Source organism: Dromaius novaehollandiae, chromosome 9 (assembly GCF_036370855.1).
Source record: "Dromaius novaehollandiae isolate bDroNov1 chromosome 9, bDroNov1.hap1, whole genome shotgun sequence".
Taxonomy (NCBI): domain Eukaryota; kingdom Metazoa; phylum Chordata; class Aves; order Casuariiformes; family Dromaiidae; genus Dromaius; species Dromaius novaehollandiae.
Window position 1 is genome coordinate 8,813,642 of NC_088106.1, and position 18,674 is coordinate 8,832,315.

Consider the following 18,674-nt stretch of genomic DNA (forward strand, 5'->3'; position numbering starts at 1 on the left):
CCAACTATGTTCCTAAAGAAACCCAATAGTGACAGAAAACGCATTATGATCCAATACATGCAATTAGAAATTCAAATAAAAACATTCAGCTATCACTTTCTGTAGTTGTCAGAGATATTGCACCTATAGATGTCTCTTTTTGCCATAAAATGAACAATGACTGTCTGCATCCTTTTAAACTAGGGGTTCTCCTAGCTCAGGAGACATTCAGTGATAGTGAGGGCCAGGGAGGAGAAAAGCTGTAGGAACCTGTTGAGCTGTGCGCCGCTGTAGGCCCCACGTGGGTGACTCCTTGGGCTGTTAAAACACCTGGAGGGGGTGCAGAGATACGAGGTTATACCGGCCTGGACCCTGGCATAAAGTCATGGTTTCTTTATTTTTATCATTCGGAGCAATGGCTCTCCAGCTGATGGGTCCACATTCCTCAGCCTTGGTAGGTCCACTACTATGTTAATGTGTATTTTATCCCCTAGAAAAGCGAGTGACCGTAAGAGAGCTCTTCTATGAACAAGAACAAGAGCTCGTCCAGGTGCTTGAATGCTCTCCGAGGAGGTGGAGACAAAGTAAAACACAGGAGCTTAGAGACATCTTTTATTGATGTTTTGTAATTTTTTTTCTGAATAGTTATTACAGATTAACTATTTAGTTCAGGTTTTATTGACCGAATCTCTACAACCAGGCCTTTATAATGCTTAGACAGATTAGGGGGTTTTGTTCACGGAAACAGGTTTCCAAAGCACCCTGAGGAACAGTGAAGGAGTTGCCCTCGGGCTGGCAAGGTTAAATATACTTTTTTTTTTAAGAGAGTACCTTAACAAATAAAGGAATTTGCACGTTACTTGACATTGCCTGAGCGTCTGTTTCCTTTTTTAGCTATTTTTTTATGTATACCTTTTTTCGAAAATAATTTTATTATCTTAAATGAACATGTTCATTTCATACAATATCTCCACTGTTGCTAAACATTTTATTTCCTCCCCTTCATTTTCTCACTGTTCTTAGTTTATTAATAGGTACTCGGGTTACACTCGTGGATGCCATGTATTCAGATGTGCAGAACATGATTTTCATCAAATAAAGCAAGCGTCTCACAGCAGCAGATTGTGGCTGTGAGGAATTATTGTTTGAATTTTGGCTGTATTCTTAATACAGCCTGAAGTGTTCCCTGATTTTTAGATTTCTTTTAACTGAGTCAGATTTGGGGAGATGACAGATTGGGCTCAGTTTGCTTTCACCTAAACCATTATATTCTTGGCCATGCTAGCAATAAAAACAATTATTTAAGTCTTTGACTGGCAGCTGTGCTTAACTAAGTACAGTTATAGACTAGAAAAATAGGCTAAGGATCTTTTAAAAATGTTTTATGAATTCCAAATTTGCTTGTCACACACCACACTATTTTTGATAAGCTTTAAATCAAAACTGAGACTGTGACTGATAATCCGTAAAGAATAAGCATAGATATTTAAGATTTCTAACAACTGAAGCATGACAGTTGCAGAACTGAAGCTGACTCTTGTAAGATAATAAATCCACAGAAATCATGGGAACACAGATTATTGCATAGAAAAGACCAGTATAGAAAACTAATAGGCAGGAGGATGACCAGGGAAGAATGTGACCATGAAGAGTAAAGGAAAAATTATGCTGGAAAAATTTATAAGAAGCAGAACAAGAGAATGAAAGTATAAAAATTAATTTGAATATTGGTACTCTGGCAGAGGAAAAAAAAAAAAGTTTCCCTCAGGCTGCTGTCCATCTGGTGCCCAGTCTGTGTCGTACCAACCAAGGTCATCTTAACAAACACATAAGCATATTCATAGCTAACAAGATTTGTACACTGCATTGTTTTTTGTGTTTATGTGATGTTTATTTAATTGGCCATATTCCATTAAAATTAAGCCGTGATCTCATAAGCTTCTGTTCCACGTCTGTGAATTTCCTATTTTTCTTCATGGTAATTTTAGATTTTAACCATTTCTGGTGACCAGCAGGAGGAGAAGCTGAACTGTTCACGGTTTTAATGAGTAATGGTAAATGATTGTCACTACTGTGGTCATCTTGGAACTCTGCAGTAGGCTGCTGGAGAGCAAAATATTTTTTCAGTCACCCTTTCAACATTTGGGATATTTGAAAAATAACTCTTTCAAAATTCCATCATCATTGTAATAAGGTAAATTGAGTTGCCTTTTCTCTCCTCCCTTTCCAGATCCTTCCAAAAATGGTTGGAAATCCATATGTGCTTTTTCTGTAAGAAGCGACTGCTTTTCTCCAGTGCTATGGAAAAAAAACATGATATGTGGGCTGCTTATACAGCTTACTCTGCTGCAAGCAGAATCATTTCCATATGCCCTCTATGGGCCTCGAAATCTGACCTACGCTTTTTGCTTCCTCCAGTGCACCTGCTTGCATTCAATGCCTTGACTCTTTTTCCCAATGTTTTCAATGGCAAAACTTAATCTAGATTTCATTATGGTAAAGATTTCACTAAGGATCTGGAAAGAAACAGGGTTTTAAAGCAGTGTGATGATTTTAAAGTCTCTAAAAGTAACTGAGTAATGTAAATGTAAATGAGCAGTAGAATATTGGGACTATTTCTGCTCTCCACGCTTCAGAAAAAACAAAATACATACAAAATACAACTACAGGATTGTTTTGCAGGGCAAAGAAAATGCATTCCAGTGTGGATTTTTATTGTTTTTTTGGTTGAGAAAGTTAAGCCTATATAAACACCCTTCTGTGAAGAAAATGTGAAATACTACAGGGTTCTTTAATCCGTGGGAGAAACATGAGACCCAGTAGCTGGGAGCTGAAAGAAGGCAATTTCAAATTAGAAAAAAAAGCACGTGCTATCATTTTTTGTTTCTGTTTCACAGTGATGGTAATTAAACTTTGGAGTAGGCAACACTGAAGTAGAAAATGGTAGACATCATCTCTTGAGGCTTTGAGATACAGTCTATCCACTTTCTGAAAGTTATTTTTTTGGCTGAACGCAAGGTATGGAGCTCAATAGCAGAGGTAATTGGATGGAATGTAAAGGATCTGTGAAACAAAAAGTCAGTGTAGACGAAATAATCTCCTCTCCGGGCCTTAAATATACAAAAATATAGATTACATTATTGGAATGTGTTTGTTTGCTATACCTATGGTTTTCTTTCAGGCTCAAAAGAAAACTTGCACTCACTGCAGCTTGCATCACTAACCTTTAGGAACTCAAAACAACGGTCTTTACTGCTTGCTGAATTGTCACATACTATATGTTTCTAAATCCATCTGAAAGTGCAATTTCCAATTCCTGATTAGCACTAGGAGCCCAGTCAAGGATGACAGAACAACATCCAATTTTGTTGATTGCTACTATGATTACAATAGTCAAAAGCTTTATAAATGCCATCCTACAGCCTAAATCTCTTGAGAAACAGCCAGTTGTATACATGTTGTATTGTAGTGATTATTGATGGAATAGGGTGATAGCTGGGAAATTTTTTAAAGAAGTCCTAGGACTTATTTACAACACAAAGCTATAATGCACAAGCCTGATTTGCTGTCTTTAGCATGAATCTCCAAGGATAGATATTCCCACAAAGCACTGCGTAGGAGGAGCCACTAGAGACAGGTTCATTAGCTCCACTCCAGAAGTCAAGTATTTGCTCAATTCCAAGGACAGCGTGCAGATTTTGATCTCAAGTTTCCATGTTCTGTGTGAGAGACTCAACAACTGCGTTTAGATTGTATCAGAAATATGATGGCGAGAGCATTCCATGAATATTGGTGGGGTGGCATTAAGGTAACCAACACTGAGTGCAAATTGCCATGTCGAGGAACTTACAGGATTATTTCTCGCAAGGATTGTCTGAATACTGTTGCATGAGAGACACACAAACACAAACATAAACAAAAAACACAAAAATCTTTCAACCTATTCTGCCTAAATCCCACTTTTCCTTGGTATGCCTTGCTTGTCTTCCTCAGACCTTCCTACCAGGGTGCAAGTGATTCCAGTTCCTGGTATGCCACAGTGTTTCCTCTTTCAAGCACTTCTTGTTTTGATTCACTTTGTTTCATTTTGTATTGTTCTTATTTCTACTTCTGATCGCCACTGAAGTCCTTTCTCCCTGAAGATATACTCGTCTGGTATCTGCTTTTCTCTGTGCTCCTAATTTTTCAGATTTTATTTATATCAAAATGGAAAATAAATATAATAAATGACTTTGTGCCTGCAGAGTGTTCGTTGGAGGTGTTTGTTACAGATTTTTTTAAGAAAATTGTGTGGTCTCCTAGGCCATTGTCTTTGCAAATGAATCAAGTATACCAGAATAAACCATTCCTGACTAAGCTGTTGTGACTCCAAATTTGAAAACAGGCAGATTGCTGGATTTTGGCTTTTCCCAGCTCCTATCTATCCCAAAATACTTTCTCATGGTCAATGTTGCTGTCAGCCCTTACCTCTATGCTCTCCTTGCTTATTTCGTTACATCCAGTTACAATGGGAAGAGTAGAGCTTCTTAGAGAAAGGCCATCAGTGCTTTTACTCCCCTAAAACTTCCCCTTGGATGGCAGACTTGTAATGGATCAACCAATCAATCCTACCTGATCTGACCCTTCATGTCCAACCCAACCCATTTGTAGGTTTGACCTGACAGCTGGTGGGGATCCCTGAAGTTTGATATAAGCATCACGGTGTCTTCAGGTCGCAGCTGGCTTACCGCATGGAGAGCCTGAATTCTGTGGGTAGACAGTGTTTGTGAGAGCGCAGTTAATCTTTTTTCATTCTTCGTGACGTCGTATCCTAGCTTGTGCAGCTTGTTTTAAATTAAATCTTCTCCTTCTACCCGAGCCTACTATATAGGTACTTCTAGGATAATAAATTGTCTCCATTAGCACCTCTGTCATGCGGAACAAGTGTCCTCTTAGTTCTGGCAGCATTTTTGACACCAGATCTCAAATGTGAATTGAATTTTATATAAATTCCATGCCATGGGTTAAATGGTCTCCCTTGAGGAATGACCAGCTGTAAAGGCTCCTTCTAGTGAAGTTTCCTGAAAGAATCCTAACTGTGGGGCTTAGTAGTGGAGTTAAAAATGAAGAAGCAGATTTTTGGTGAAAGAATATTTTATCCAATGTATTTTGTCACAGTAATTTCAGCTGTCTTATGCATAAGGAGGAAGGCTAGATAAAATTTTTAAGAGGCTGTGCTTTTCTCCTGTTCTACATTCCTAAATATCAGCTCCCAGACATGAAACTTGGCACAGTGGTGTCAAGTGGTTAGATCAATCTGCTTTCAAAATCTTAAATATATCCTTCCTGATTTTCAAAATCCAGTCAGCAACACATATGGCACTCCAGCTGTATTTCTTCTTATACACGGTATCTCTACAGAAGACACAGCAGAAGCTCAGGGGAGTTTTTCACTCACTTTAGTGCTGCCCAGGATTTCACCCACAGAGGACTATTGACATCTCACAGCAGCGCCTAGTATTAGTTATGTTCCCAGCAACACTTCTTTGGAAAAAAGCACATGGAAACATCCTAGTTCAAAGGTCAACAATTCCCCTCTCCTTCCTCCTCCAGAGAAAGGAATTGGATGAAGTCATTGAAGCTGCACGTGTTAGAAAATGCAGATAGGAGCACTTTGCAATATAGTCTTAAGAAGAGGTTTCATCATGTTTACCAATACAACAGCTAGCATGGAGTTGTGATTGTGTTCTTTCTTAAAGAGAATTAAATTAATCCATTTCCATGCTGTGAGCTGCAGAAGTCTTACCTTACCTTATATTATTCTGCCTATTAATACAGGCTGGAAAAAGCAAGGCAACTTCAAGTTATGTTAACTGTCTGATTTGTAATGCAGCCTACCTCTGCAAGGACTGCAGCGTTCCAATTAATTAATACCAGATCATTATCTTTAGATGGCAGGCAGATGCTGAGGTTATGCTGTTTGTGAACCCTAAATGTATTTTTTTTCTGTGAAGATCAAGAGCACTTGCTATATAAATTGTAGATCCAAGGTGTAGGCCTTCTAGCAGTCAATTGGTTTTGTAATTATCTTAGTAATAGTTCTCAATTATTATTCAGTAAAGGTCTTCTTTCCTTTGCTAATGGGTCATGGCACCCTCTAGAGATCCATAGATGGGCCAGTTCTCATTTTTCTCATGTAAATGACTTGCCATCTGCGTGCCAGGCAGGTTCATCTAAGCCAGTTCTGAAAACACTGATAATTAACATCAAAGTTTCAGGTTCCGACAAAATTGTACAATTGTTTAAAGTATTTCAAAAGATAGGCTTTGTTTATTAAAATTATCAAGTCTCTTTGGTAAATGCTGTGGACAATTTTGTTGCAAGTCTCTTGAAGTAATACAGCAGTTAAAAGTCCAAACTGTTTTTTTAATTAGATCATATATATTCTACCTGCTTATCTCAATCATATATCTTTGATTTAATTCATAAATTACTGTATTTGCAGCACATACTAGAAAAACTTTTCTTTTGATATTACTTGCAGTCTTTAATGGTAACATTCAAACAGACTACTGGTGTATACAGTAACTTTTCTATCTTTTGGAAGGTTTAAGTATTTCCAAGTCTGTTATTTTAAGCCAAATGTTTCAGGATTTCGGTATGTTTTTTTGTCTGTTAGTGTAACTCCTGTATATGTTAATTCAGCAATACTTTGTTTTCTCATAACTAAGGTTGAAATGCAAGATCTTCACTGTTACAAGCAAAACTTTTTTCAGAGGACTAGTGGTCATGTACAGTAGACTATCACTAAAAATACAGACTTAGATTTTAATAGAAACTATACTTTAATTGGAGGTGCCTATGCTGAGTATTCATGCTGTCAAAGTCGTCACATTTGTTTTTCTGGGGAGCTTTACCTGGAGTCTGGGAGACCGAGCTCTTTAGCCAGTGAAATCCTCCAAAGAAACTGCACTCTCTTAAGTGAAAGGTAGGTGTAGACCAGAGACGGTATGCAGCATCCATTTATCCTTCCTTTTCGCTCTTTTATACCAGTAGTGCATGGAAACAAATGTGAGGCCTGAACTTATACAGATATAGGCCTACATATAGGTGCAGGTGTATGTGTAAACAAAGCCAGATTTAAGGCCTGAAGCTTCATGAATATCAACGAGAATTGTGGTGTCAACCCACTGAAGCAAACGGAGAGGGCTGAAAGTGCAGTTTCATGTGTTACTTGTTCTCCATTCAACACTTGCTGAAACTTTGTACATAATATCCCAAACCTTTGAATTCTTCTTACGAAACCAGAATTCCTACTTTTGTCCATCTCTTTGCTGTTACAGACATCACAGACTGGAGGAATGGAGCTGAGCCAAACAGCTAAAATATCAACATTCACAATCAGTCGTGTCCTGTTGCTTTGGGCACTGATCTCCCTAAATAGCACTGCTGATTGGAGATTGGGAGATCATGGTCTGGTTTTATAAGCAAGAGACAAGGGCAGTAAGAATGAGTAAAACATGCACTTTCTCAATTTCTAATCCTGCATTTTGTAGTTGTTTCTTTTGTCTGTCTACTGCCATTCGTGGTGTGTGCTGCCAGCCCACGTACTAATGAATCAGGCTTTGGATTTTTGAACCTAAATTCTGAACAAATGGTTTTGGGTTTGAGCAACGATCATGAAAATGATTTTACTCTATACTGCATACATCCAGACACATCCATGTTAAATCCAGCCCAGGTGTTTCCAAAATGATTTGATCATATGTAGGGCTCCTTGTGAAGTGACCCCACTCCATCCCTATAGTTGATGCTATTCTCTCTGGTGATGCTGATTTTGTGCCTCCCCTTCCTTTCAGCAGGACTTTTAGCAGATACTTATAGTTACCAAACCCTGATACCCTTCTTTGTGCCCCATCCTAATGCTGACCCTCCTACCTTTATTTCTGCCCCATCATATTCCTTTCTGCTGTGTGAGTACCTGGGGAAGTTCATGTTACTAGCTAAAGTTGTTAGACTTGCATAAAACTTCTTTATTCCTTTCGCTACATCATGTTTACATTGCAGACTGTGCTAACAATGAATAAAATGAAAAAGTTAACAAAACTGATAAAGTCATCGTTTGCTTCTACTTTATTGTAACAGCCATGCTGTAATTGGTGCTGTTTTATATAAAATTACCATATAAATTGCACCATCCAAATCTGCAACAGAAACAGCAACAGTGCTTACAATAAATGGCAAATCCCTGTTAATTATTGATAGCCTAATAAACAAACCATTATAATTCATTCTTATTATTCATTATTAATAATAACTCTTATTTAGTATTCATTGTGCAAGGATCAATTATGATTAACAGTTCTAAAAATGAATTGTCCATATGAACGTTTCTATTTTCAGGGTCTTTTCCACTGAAGAAGTGGCTTTCCTTATCAGAATGCTCTGTGCAATCAATAGGACGAAGAGTGACCATGTCTGAACAGCTAGTCCAGTGCCCTTACCCTCGTTTCCGTAAAAAGCTGTTACAGGCTCTGTCAGGGGCAGTTAAGGCTACTGTTTCTTCGGAGGCCATTCCTTGCTCCTAAAGAGGCTGGCTTATGATCTGAAGCATGAAGTTATATTAAAATAGTATTTTCCTATATGGGGACATCCATAAAGCATTCTAATCTGTACTTGAAATGTTGGTTTTTTAGGGTGGGATTTAGACGACTAAATAAGAAATATAATATAGGCATATACAAGTGATCTAGTTGCTTTAAGCTCTTTTTATACCTGATAAAAAAATCTAGCCCATGCCATTTAAAGTATATTTCAGATCATCCTAAAGCAGATGTCTGCATTTGGTCAGATGAATAGTACCCTGGAGCCCACTGAATATATTAGCTCAATTCCCATTGACTACAGTGGGAAGCCACAAGTTCAGATAGAGGCATCTACATTTTGTAAATAGCTAAAGTTAAATGAGATGAATCTACCCTTACTAGTGATAATATTTTGCTTTACTGCCTAGCTATATTGAAGCTAGAGCTCTTCTTTTTTTTAAAAAAAAAAAAAAGCCTAAGATTCACTGACACATCATAATACCTTTAGTAAGTCAATAGAGGCTGAATTCCAGGAGCTACAATGACAATATTTCCTTATGTAGGGTCTGCAGCGTGACTTAGCAGGTATAGTGGGAATGAAGCCAAGTTTTCCAGAAATGATACATGAATGGAGCCGTTGGTATTAGCATAGTTTTCATAGACATGCAACCAGCCCAGTGTCTCTAGCCTGCATTGCTGGCGATCGCTTTTGCCATCTGAGGATCAGATGGAAATGGCAGAGGTTGTCGTAACCAGCTTTAGGAAGAACAGGACCAGATATATAGGTAGCCAGCGCTGTAGTGAGTCTTTTCTTTTTTCCACCACATTTTCTGTTGTCAGATTTCTATTTCAAGTCTGGTTCAACACATAATTATCACTATGAAACAGAAAGAGAATGCTAATTTCTTACAACGCAGGCCGAGGACATTTACTAGCAGTTGCCTACGTACTTTGTCTCAGCTTTAAGCTTCTGCCTAGACTTGTGCTCAGCTCTTGCTTTGTCTCTTGTTTCAGGTTTCCAATGCCCTAGTAACTCCACTGTATCCTCTTTTAGGTGTTATTTGGTACGATTTCCATCCATTGTGAAATGCAGTGAGAATATTGATTATTGCTGGCTCGCGCCCGTGCAGGATTCTCCTGAGGGTGCTCTGGAAACGGGCCGGAGCGCCAACAGTGAGCGGAGTGGAAGAGAGGGCTGAAGTACGATCCCAGGGTGCCCAGGTGAGGCCGCTCTTCAGATGTGACCGTATTGCAGACTGTTTTATAAGGAGTTTCAAGTACACTGTCTGTGGAAAGCATTCTTGAGGTTTCCAGGGTTGCTTGACACGTTATTATTTCTGCATATGCACTTTTGGTTTGACAAGGGTTCTCCACTGTCTTTCCCCAGTGCCCACTTTACAACTTTGAATGTCTGCTACACGCTGTGTTTTTCCATGACGTGCCAGTTCTCACCAGCTGTGATTTTCCAAATACGGTGATACAGTATAAAGCAGCCAACTGACTTGTGGAAAGATATGTGTTCTTGTGCCAAAGAGAATTTAGCATAATGATTCCAATTGCAAATATAAAACATAATCTCAAAGAAGGATGAGAGAAGAAATTCAAAATGTATATAAATATGCTAGATATAAATATTTTGATATTTTAGAAGCCTAAACTTCAGTTCTTCAGATAATGTCGTACTCTACTGTATATATAGCATTTAAGACATCATAAACAACTAGGGTTTTTTTAGCAGATAAGTAATATTTCATCAGGTCTGTGGGCATAAAGTAGGATTTAAACCATGTAGTTCAATAAATATTTAGTTCCTGATTCTGATGTTCATTGCACTATATCTGGAATAATTCCAAAAATGCTATTTAAAAGTCCTGGTAGGAGAATGAAGACATGATGGTAGTCTGAGTACCTTAATAATCAGGCATAGCACCCTTCGGGCGGTTGTGCAGGCCATACTGAACTGCCACTTCTCAGCCACCGCTTGTACCGCCTGCGGTAGGGCTTCAGCACGCCTGGCTGCACAGCTCGCGCTTTCCTACGGGGGTGGCCACACATCTCAAATAAGAACAGGCTTTCATCTCTTTTTAACTCATCGCTAGCCCTTTGCATCCAGTCATTAGGCAGTTCTCCCAGCTGCCTCGTAAGGTAATTAATTATTGATCTCACCCCTGTTTTGTAGATAATGAAAATACCCATGCTATGTTTCAAGAAATGAACACTTTTACAAAATCTGGGTTTTTTTTCCTGATCATGTGATCAAATATTCAGCCTTGGAAAGGTATATTTTAATTAAGTTTTGTTGTGCAAAATTCTGAGTATAAAGGGGATGGAAAAGCTTGAAACTTTGCTCTTGGTCAGGGTTCATGACTGGAAATAGTTCTCAAGGCAAAATTTCTCTCTGTCATGGAGACCCCTTTGGTAGATTGAGGATTTTAAAGAAGAACCTGTTCTACAAGCCATTCGATTACCTGGGGCCATAGGCTGGTACATATATGCGTAAATAAACTGTGTTAAAATTAGCGTATACCCAGACTCTACAGCTTTCATTTTTTCTTCACCAAGAGGCTCATTGTACAATAGTAATAATAATTATTTCTTACAGAATTGTAGCTTATGTTCAAGGCATTTTTCCAATTAATATATTTTTCTAATTAATCTATTTCTAATTAACTCTTACGAAGTCTTTCTGAGGGAAAAAGAGCTCACAAAATACTATCTGAGAGTAAAACTGGGACCATTTCCTATTGTTGAAAGCAGGCTATGAAACAATTATGCTATTTAGATTTACTTTCTATATGTCAGCAGTATAAAGAATACAACAAGAAGTCACCATAACTATATGCACTTTTATTATGCAGCCTAACTAAAGAAGAGTACTGTGCTTAAATGTAAACAAGAAAGTCAAAACTGAAGGGTTTTGATCACAGAGAAATCAGTTTTACCGTGTGCTGTAAATATTACAGGAGCAGCAGCGTGCTTACATTCCAGAAGCCAGATAATGTAGAAAATGAAGTGAGGAATATAATGAATTGTAATTTGCTGTGAAAACAAAATAGTCGATATAGTTAGTCTCATTTTTGTATTGATTTTAAATAGGCACTATACACATTTTGATCAATTTGCTGGAACCTCAAATCATGGAAATATAACAACATTGAGACATAAAAGCTACAACAACTCTTGGAAAGTGTCTTTGTTGCTGGGGCAACTGAAAGAGCTTTCAATATTTCTTCAACTGACAAACATTTGCAGTATTTCCCCCCTAGTGCAGGAGATGGTGGCTATTTTGCATAAACATACATTTAAGACTTTAGAAAGCCAACTTTGAAGTTAATCCAACTGTTAGTATTTGTAAAGGAACTGGCGTGTCAGGAAAGTCTGCCTGTCCTTCAGCTCGCTGTGGCAAATCTGCCATTGCATTTAGCAAGGCAAGAAATAACCTTTTACTTTGGTTGTGGCTAATCTATTCTCCCCATTTTCTTTTGTGTATGGTATAATTATGAGTTTCATTATAACAAGTATTGCATTTAAATATTATGTTTATCTGAAGACAATCTGGAAGATCTTATATTTTCAAAACTCATTTCCTCCTTCTGTAATAAAACTATATATTGGACATAGTGTGGCACCTGTAAAATATCCAAATGTCTAATACTTAGAAGGTAAAAGATGAAGAGTATGATTTGCTCTTTTAGAAAAATGTGAAGACTGGTTAGTTATTATGCAACTATGCTACTAGTTAAGCCCAATATATAATTATTTGACAATTTAATGGCTAGCTATTCAATAAAATTTGCCTATTTGCCAGACTAAAACTTTATTAAAATTACTCTTCATAGCTTGGAAATGATAGTCAGGTTTTTCTTTAACTAACTTCACTTTTCCATTTAAGGCTTTCACAAAAGTAGATTTTGATAACCTAGGAAAGCCAGACCGTACATTTTGTGAATGCCTTGGGAAAAAAACAGCACCAAGGCAGTTATATTTTAGATTTTTACCATAGAGACAAGTTCAATAACCAGGAGAGCTTTCCTAGGAGAAAAGAAAAGAAAATCGACTACCCTCCCCCCTCCAACCCAAACTGAATTAGATGAAGATGAATGAAAATTAGTAGGCTTCTTAGATGTTTTGGAATGAATAAGGAAACAAATAAAAGGCAATTCTCTTTGTTTCTCTTTGTTGTGACATACATTTTTGTGAGTTCGTGTGTCTAAGATCTGAAGCCTTTGTGAAGGAAAGGAGCTTACATACAGGTCTTTGTTTTAAAAAGAAGTTTTTCTTTTATTTGAGTATATGCAACTTTGGAATATCATACTTCTAGTGTATTTGATGTAAAAAAAAAAAAAAAAACTTCTGTCACTTTATAAGCTACGTTCCTAGGTTGTATATTAGCTCAATAGCTTTGGCTAGCAGCATTTTAGTTTTTACAAATGGGCATGTATATAATTAATTATGTCTGGCCTTCATCCACACTACCAGCTGAGTGGGCTTTTTAGATCTGCTGCATGACAGAAGCAGAGAGACCTGTCATTCGTAAAAACAAAGTATTTTCTTTAGCACTAAAAACACTGTAGTGAAAAATGTCTCCTTCCCTTTGCTAGAAATCAACAAATATGAAAATGTGTATTTACTTCTTTTTGGATAGTATTTTTTTTCAGTTTTAGTAATAAAAGCAAAATAGTATATTGGAAGTCCTCTTAACCTAAATCTTTATTGGTCTTTTTTTTCAAGGATTGAGAAAATAAACGTACAAGGTAAGGTTATACCGATTTATCTTAGCCCCATGAAGCCCTAACCATGAAAGTTCTGGTTAAATTTTAACCCATCCTCAGTGCAGTGCTTTGAGCCTGTCTCATTGATGCCATTTCTAAAAATTACAGCATTCGCTTGAGTCTAAACCGCTTGTTTTAATGATGTTGTCTCATCAAGTCATTAGCTGTAGAGCTGATAAATATGTTGTCCTGTTCAATACATTCTCAAATGCAAAGTTTCCCTCTCTAGTAGCAGTGCCATGTAATTTGGAAACTGTGTGCGCTTGGATAGGCAATCTAGTACGGACCTTGTGCACTGTCCAGCCCTGACATGCCTTTTCTCTGCTTCTCCCTCGCCTCATATCTAAAACGGATTTATGCTGGTGAGCCATCGACGTGATCGTGGGCCACCATGCTGCTCTGCTTTGGACAGTGGTTCTGCTCTTGTCTCAGGGCTCTCCTGAGGAGAACTGCTGCACTTGCGAGTTATACATTTGTGGGGGGGGGAACAAGTAGGTAATAGCGAACATTGTGTTAAGGGCAAGTGAAAGAGAAGAAGAAAGTTCCGGAATTGAAAGGAGTGATGGGATTAGGCTAAGAAAAGGAAAGGGATTACAGAAGGCACCTTCTGCTGTAGTTTTTACTGCAAAGGTGAAGAACGTCAGTGACAATAGGGTGGACAGTGGCGGACAAGTAACTGTAGTTAGTGGAAAAGAATTGAGGGATCGTGTTACTCCCTCTGAAAATCCATTTTTTCTTGTACAGAAGGTTTGGTAGTATCATCATACTTGGAGATACTGTGACATATCTTATAACACTCACAGTGGGAAAGAATCAAAGTCATCACCCTTCACTCCTGATGGTATGGGAGTGCCTCTGGCAACCTGATCCAGGGCAAAAGACTGGGTATGAAAACGGCAAACTCAGCCTTAAAATATTTGTCTAACCTTATAGTCATAGTGAACTCATCCACTGCCCCAAGCCTTTTTAGGAACCCAGATATACACCATGTTCAGTCTTTTGAATGGTACAGTTAACTGCGCAGTCGCTGTAGGTACTTCATGGCACTGACAAATGACCTTAGGGACTTAGTTAACGAAGAGCAAGAATGATAACAGAGTTAATGTATACCTTCTAACACTGCACACTATATTTTGTTTGCTTTTTAAAGTGGAGCCAAAGTGCAAAATTGGATGCAGGATTTTTAAAACTCTCCAATAAAGAGAAAACATTTTTTTGAAGCTGTGGAAGCTGCATATTCACTGGCATGGCAACTAATGCAGTTTGCCTCTCCAGTATTGCCATGAAGTATATTTAGAGATTGCTATATAAAAGGCAAATACATAACACATTGTCAAAAGCTACAGCACTGCTAAAGAAACCTGTGGTGAGTTTCCCTGGCCTGCAGAGGAAAATTGTATGTGGAACACAAGTACCATTCCAGACGGGACCTGATCGGATGTCCAGCTTCTTCTCACACAAATTCTGTGAGATCTGTCCATCCTAATGAGTATCTGTGATATCTTGATGTGGAATAAGAGCCTAAGCAAGACTCACTTTGCCAAAGAAAATGAAATTCTAAAAGGAGAAGACATTTTTTCCATTACAAGAAGGGTTGCAAGAAGCTACAAGAAGGATTTAAGTTAGCACGAGCACTGTCAGCCCCCATTCTTGCAGCTGTCTTCCAAGGCAGTACTGAAGTTGGAGATTTAAGTGAGCCAGAATGGCTAGCTCTGAATGGTAATGTGTCTACAGTGATGGCCAGCTTTGAGATGTTACTTTCTTCCAAGCAAATACAGGGCAGAATTAGTCATGGCTGAAATGCTGAATTTTGCAAAATGGGCTTGGGCCTTGGTTATTCATCACAGCTAGCTACAATTAGCTGCAAGGGAAGACATGGTTTTTGCAACTTGTTTTTTGTAAGTGAAGTTGTGGTGGTCCTATGTGGTTCTCATGAACACCATGATTCCTGAGAGTATCATAGTAAATAGGAAAAAAAGGGACATCTGCATTTTCAAGAAGCTTCCACAATGGTGTAAGATAATTTTGCGATTTTCAGGTATTTACCAATGCTTTTAATGGAATTATGGGATTTATACTATCATGGCACCCTATTGGTCTGTCCAGACCAAATGGCTTTTGTCTAAGCCTAATAATTGAGCTAGCCAGAAACATTTAATAAAAATGGTCTTGTGCCAGAAAAATTATGGTGTTCTCAAATACTTCATGAAAATGCATGAGTTCTGATTAAAAAATTTTAGGCAGCTCAATTTCTACTGTTCAGGATGGACTTTGATAAGAAGTAAGGACGGAACATAGTGAAGGAGAGAGAAAAGCGATCCAAGAATTAGTGAACTCAGGATATGGAGGAATGAAATTCAAATATTTATGCAGAAAGAGTTTTGACGTATATGCATGAAAATAAACTATAATATACATTACAAAACTACAGGAAAAGAAAATGAGCAATTTCATACAGATTTACTATGTAAAAATTGAGGTAGTATTTGTAGTTAAACATTTATATGAAGGAAAGCTGTGTGTGTATTATTGTACATATGATGAAGGTGACCCTGATTTAAGGCATTGACAAAGACAACATTTAAATATGTAAATCAGAGATGAACTAAGTTTAGGGAAGGTTATGAAAAATATGCCTCTCATCACCTCTGAACATGAATATATGCTCACTGTGCTAATACTGTAGGCTTCTTAGACCAAATGCTGATCAATATTTCAGTAGTTTGCATTGCTCTAAATTTGACTTCTGATTTCATCCCCAATTTTCCTTTTTTATATGTTTTTTTTAATGACCAAAAGCCAAATAAACAAGGGCCATCTGAAGGGAAAATTATTACTGTATTCCTCTAACAGACTTTAGATGTTCCTAAACATGTTGTGTTGTTGCTAATCATTGACCTGGGAACTGCCCAGCAGCATACAAGACCAGAACTTGGCCACTCATAAACTCCTAAGCATGCTTAATGTAGCACAAAATAATAACCCTTATTTACATTTTACTTAAAAATACAGGGCTTGAGAACTTTTAATGTGAGCCAAGAACGTTTAAATGCATTGATGTCTTAAAGTTGTTGCTAGCTCTATGTACACGTGCAGACTAGGCAGTGTGTAGTCAGTCATTGTTTTAGGAGCTCGTGTTTGTCACATAAGAAAACAGTATGGTTTTGCTCATGGAACTAAATCCCCTCGGGTCCTGGTTGTACGAGAAACTTTACTGCAGGTTTCTTCCGCATGACTTGCAGAAATAGCCTGTATGTTACAATGACAGGATGAAGCTTGACTGCTACAGCATAAATCTCATGAGCACTTGTTTGTTTGTTTTTTTTCTTTAAGATGAAGATGATAGTGTGGTGAGTGGTTTGTTTTCATTTCTTACATAATCCACAAGACATTTTTCTATTAGTTCAAGCACTTGCAACTCTGTCTTTTGGGCCCCACAAGAGCACTTTCATTATGGTGTAAATATGTTCCTAAAATAATGAAAGCGCTGTTATCAACCTTTTATTCATTTAGGTGCCCATGAAGGGAACAGAAAAGGCGCGTCTAGCTAGAAAACATGCTTTTACTATAAAGTGATAACATTAACACAAGAATCTCTGCAGAGCATTAGTCTGATTATTCTCTAATGTATACTCCCTTGTGTTTTGTTTGATAAAATACAGTGTAGGATAAGTGGTAGGCACATCTGTGAGCAGACACTAGACGCTCGCATTCATTGCTCCCCTTCATCTCTCATGATGCTTAGCACTCTGGGCTGATCCAGCAGAGTATTTGTACATCCTTAACTCCAAGCTGATGCCGTCTGCATTCTGTAGGGCTGAATCCCTCTAGGAAATAACAGGTCACTTAGAACTAAATGATATTATAAGAGCGCTGACTTATCTTGGAAGAATAAAAAACATGGAAGACCCTAAACATAAAGAAGCATCAAGTTTACCAAGTAGCAAGAATTCCCAAATTCTTCAGTTGCTACAGAGTGGGTAGCTGAGTCACTGCTTTGTTTTATATGATGCACACTGTGTTCCCACGTGGCTCCTCCTGGATCCATGCGAGCACAGAACATAGGAAAAAGCTTGTTCAGGAAGCCTGAAGTCAAAAGATAGACACAAAACAGATGCCAACATACTTCACTTAAGCAAAACTGGTCTGATCTTCCACTCTCTCTGAAACACCAGTATTCTGACTTCTTGGAAGAAAAGATTTAAAATATTTGCCCTTCCAATGAAATGAATAACCCCTAGAGGGCTTTTGGCTGTGTAAGAATCCGTCACTTCCCTAGGTTAGTTTGCCATGCTGGCTAGCTCTCTGTAATGTACTCCTTTTAATTTGAATTTGCCTAGCGTTAGCTTCTAGGCATTGCATGAAATTATGCTTTTTCTACTGTGTATGCCAACCATAAAAATGTACATTAGTGTCTGAAAACTTTACAAGAGTGGTTTGCAAAACCAACCAGGCTACTGGTTATTATACCAATGCTCCAAATACTAAAACATTTGCAAGTAGGTCTTGATATTAGAGACAAGGGTTAATGGCTAAAAACAAGGAGTTTCCGTGAAGCTTGCATTCACAGCATGGGCTCAGAACACGATCTTGTTACCAACCTATGTGCAAATGAAATAAAACAAAAAAGCTTAAACTTTTCCAAGCAAGAATATTAACGTTGATACTCTGCAGCCTGTGTGTTCTGCAACTAGAACCGGTAAGGTCTCTAACACAAAGTTGGGGTTCTGGGTCGATTAACAGCCAGTAGTTGTTCTTGGACAAAGATTGCACACTCATCTTGAATGCTGTATGAGTTAAAGGAGAGCTAATGAAGATTTGTGGAAAATGGCTTGTCATTTTTCCATTACTGCACATAGGATTAGAAAGGTGATGAGTTGCCTGCTGGAGGTTTTGGTACCTCTGAATACAGAAGACAACCTGCATGCAATACTTGCAGGCTGGCCATTGCCATTTACTGTAGCACATTGTTTTGATGTCCATGCCATTTCTTTTTCATCCCCCTATAACGCACACTATCATTTTTGCAGCCTGATCGGCACAGGCCCATCACACTTCCTGCTCACTGCAGTTGCCTTTCAGTATGCCAGAAACTACAGGCGAGAGGGAGTCAGGATCAATGTCCATTTTTTTCATACAAAAAAAGAAAAAAGGAGAGTGAGAGGGAGAAGTGCCATAGATTTCTTAGCCTAGAAACTCCAGGCTTGTTAAGATGCTCAAATTACAGCTCCATAAGTTATCCCCTGCCCCTTGCCTAAGTGCTGTTCTGAAGCTGAGGAATATATAAGCCAATGTGAATGAGTTTGGTCTATGACGGGAGAAGGTTAAGCTAAGTTGCATTATTTTATTGTCTGCATTC

At 38.1% G+C, this 18,674-nt stretch overlaps 1 long non-coding RNA gene across 2 annotated transcripts in view; it reads right to left on the bottom strand.

Moving 5' to 3' along the window:
* Positions 1-18,674, bottom strand: part of LOC135329157 (uncharacterized) — a 73,238-nt gene that overhangs the window by 14,838 nt on the left and 39,726 nt on the right. The window contains exon 3 of one of the 2 annotated variants that reach the window (XR_010390457.1): positions 17,149-17,401. The exons of the other annotated variant lie outside the window; for it this stretch is intronic. This is a non-coding gene — a long non-coding RNA (uncharacterized LOC135329157). Of the gene's footprint in view, positions 1-17,148; positions 17,402-18,674 lie in introns of those variants that run through there. 2 annotated transcript variants of the gene reach the window in all.